Source organism: Vicugna pacos, chromosome 29 (genome assembly GCF_048564905.1).
Source record: "Vicugna pacos chromosome 29, VicPac4, whole genome shotgun sequence".
Classification (NCBI taxonomy): domain Eukaryota; kingdom Metazoa; phylum Chordata; class Mammalia; order Artiodactyla; family Camelidae; genus Vicugna; species Vicugna pacos.
Window position 1 is genome coordinate 1006183 of NC_133015.1, and position 2917 is coordinate 1009099.

Genomic DNA, 2917 nt, shown 5'->3' on the forward strand with positions numbered 1-2917 from the left:
AGAGAGTGTGATGTGAGACAAGTAATTAATAAATTTCTCTTGGCTTCAATTTGCTTCTTTGTAAAATGGGGACACTAATAATGGAATCACCAGTTTAGTATATGGATGAATCAACTGAAGTGACTCTGCCTGGTAAGGTGTTCATTTAATGTAAAAATAAGTATCAGACCTATAGAGTAATAGTTTTAGAACTTAAATATATACTTTTTGTTTAAATGTGTAAGTTTACACTTTTTGTTACAAGTGACTCCTTAAGTCTTGGTATAAACATTTTTTAATATTAAAATATATATATATATATATATATATATATATATATATATATATGACCCATAAGGATGCTTAAGAATTTAAGACCAAATTAATAATAAATTTCTAATTTCTCATTTATTTGTTGTGCCATGAAAAGGTAGAAAGGAGAGATAGATTTTAAATTATTCTTTCCTCCTTTTGTGGAGTCTCTCTTTTTGCTTTTGGTAAATACAGAGTGCAGGGTAAAAATGATCAGCTGTGATTTCTTCAAACAACTGTCCCTTCCACATGTGCCCATCTGAGAATTTCTATCCCTTAATGGCTTTGCCAAGACTAAGCAAAAACAAGAGTTCTGAGATGAAGGTCCGATAGAAAAACTAATTTCATCCAAGTAACATGTATGAAAAATGTGGTGAAGTAGCAGGAAGACTCTGGAGAAAAACATACTCTACAATCATCAAACTGGGGGTTTCTAGTTGTTTTCTCCATTGGCTATTCTGAAGATATGACCATGAACATTCATTAAAGCTTTGGTACAGTACATTACAAGTCATCAAAATGCCTGGTAAATGCTTAGCCAATAATAAATACCCAACAAATGTTAGCTTCTAGGCCTTGTTTTCCTGTCAGTGATCCACAAAACTTCTGAATTCTTTTTTTCACAATTTACAACAGGTATAAACTTCCCTATGTGTATAAATCATCACATTTTTGGCATCATGAACAACCTAAGTTACTCTCCTCTTCAACAGACTCCTCATGGCATTTTTCACCTCTGTGTTTCTCACTGTGTAAATGATAGGATTAAACATGGGAGTGAGGATTGCAAAAAACAGAGTCACCAACTTGTCCATGGGTAGGTGTTCACAGGACATATGTAGATGAATATACATGAGGCAAAAGAGTGCACTGCTGCTATAAAGAGGGAGCCACATGTAGACAGAGCTTTGCATCATCCTTCAGCACCACGGGATTTCAGGGAGCTCAAGATGACTATATAGCAGATGAGTAGCATGAAAAAAATCAGTAAGCACATGCCACCATGTTAGCAGCCACCACAGTCCCAAACCTGTAAATGTCACTACAGGACAGTTTTAAAAGTGAGAATAAATCACACTGAAGTGGTCAATGACATTAGGACCACAGAAGCACAAGCTGATGAAAAGAATCTGCAGGGTGGCATGTAGAATCCCCCTAGTCCAGGCCACCACCACCAGGAGCTGGCAGAGCCCCCATTGCATGATGGTCGTGTAGTGCAGAGGCTTGCAGATGGCCACATAGCGGTCACAGGCCATGACAAAGAGGATGATCTCTGATGCTCCCAGGAAGTGTTCCAAAAAGAGCTGAGTCAGGCAGCCACCCCAGGAGATGGTTTTCCTCTGGTGAAAGTATTTTCTTTATGTACATCTATTTCCTCTGGGGGTGGTGACAAAGGTGAGACATCTAAGAAGGACAAGCAAGTGAGAAAGAAGTACACGGGAGCTGAATGTGTGGGGCTGAGGGAGATGGTAATGACCATGAGCAAACTGGCCAGCAGGGTAAATAGGAAAATGAGCAAAAAGACAATGAAGAGTATTTTCTGCAGGTGTGGATGCTGTGTGAGTCCCAAGAGAAAAAACTCAGTCACATTGTTGGGAGGCATGAGGAGGTCCATTCAAGAAGTAATACCTTCCTGGGGCCTGAATTACCTACAAGAATAAGGACTGTTACTCATTAATCATAAAAAGATCAGGGTCTGAATATCTTGGTGCAAAAACAGAGCAGTCACTGTACCTGTGGAGCACGTCCTTGACACTCCTGCTCAGTGCTTATTTCAATTATCTCTTACTTCCTCCATGATGTTTCCTTCTGTTCAGACACCTAGTACTTGTCACCTGTAAAACATCTATAGGACATCAGAAGGGTAATTTCCTGAGAAAACCCTGGGCTGTCTACATGAGATCTTGATTATTTTTTTGGTTCCAACTCCATGTGACTCTGCTGAATCATCTGTGTCCCATGATTTTGATCCCTCCTCTGGGTCTGTGGGCTTACAGATTGTAATTCTCAGATGTATATTGTAAGCTGAGAGCTGCTGCACACAGGTAAGAGGTATTTCCTCTTCCTTGAGAATTTATATCTGAAGCCTCACTCTAACTGTGGAGAGAAAGACATCATCAATAAATATCTCCCATATGCAGGCATCTTAGGCAAATGTATATAAATATTGGCAAATCAGTCTCCTTGGTACCTAACAGAACACATAAGCTACTCATGTGTTTCTTCACTGCACCTATCAGTGCCTGGCATAATGTCTGCAGTGCCTGAAACCCACTGGATAATGAGTGAATTCTTGTTGAATTTCCATTCTCCGTGGATAAGAATACACTTGCTTCCCCAGATCATGAACATAAGGAACTCAAATGTGCTTATCCTCCTACTCTGTTTATCACTGCTCTGCAGTTTATGAGAAACACAAATATTTGAAAGTAAGCTGTATTCCAGCTTAATATTTTCAAATACACTTATAGGGTAAATATGAAATATTAATACCCTCTAAAAAAGAATATATTGGTGGGTCATTTTACTATCAAGATAATTATAGTGTTTTCTAAACAATAGTTTTTTTCTTCAAAATCTGTTCCACATATAATTTAACATAGTCATATTCAGTAAATTTACAGAT

At 38.2% G+C, this 2917-nt stretch overlaps 1 pseudogene; it reads right to left on the reverse strand.

Moving 5' to 3' along the window:
* Positions 1-980: 980 nt before the first annotated feature.
* On the reverse strand, positions 981-1906 carry LOC140690239 (olfactory receptor 4C3D-like; annotated as a pseudogene).
* Between the last annotated feature and the right edge of the window lie 1011 nt (positions 1907-2917).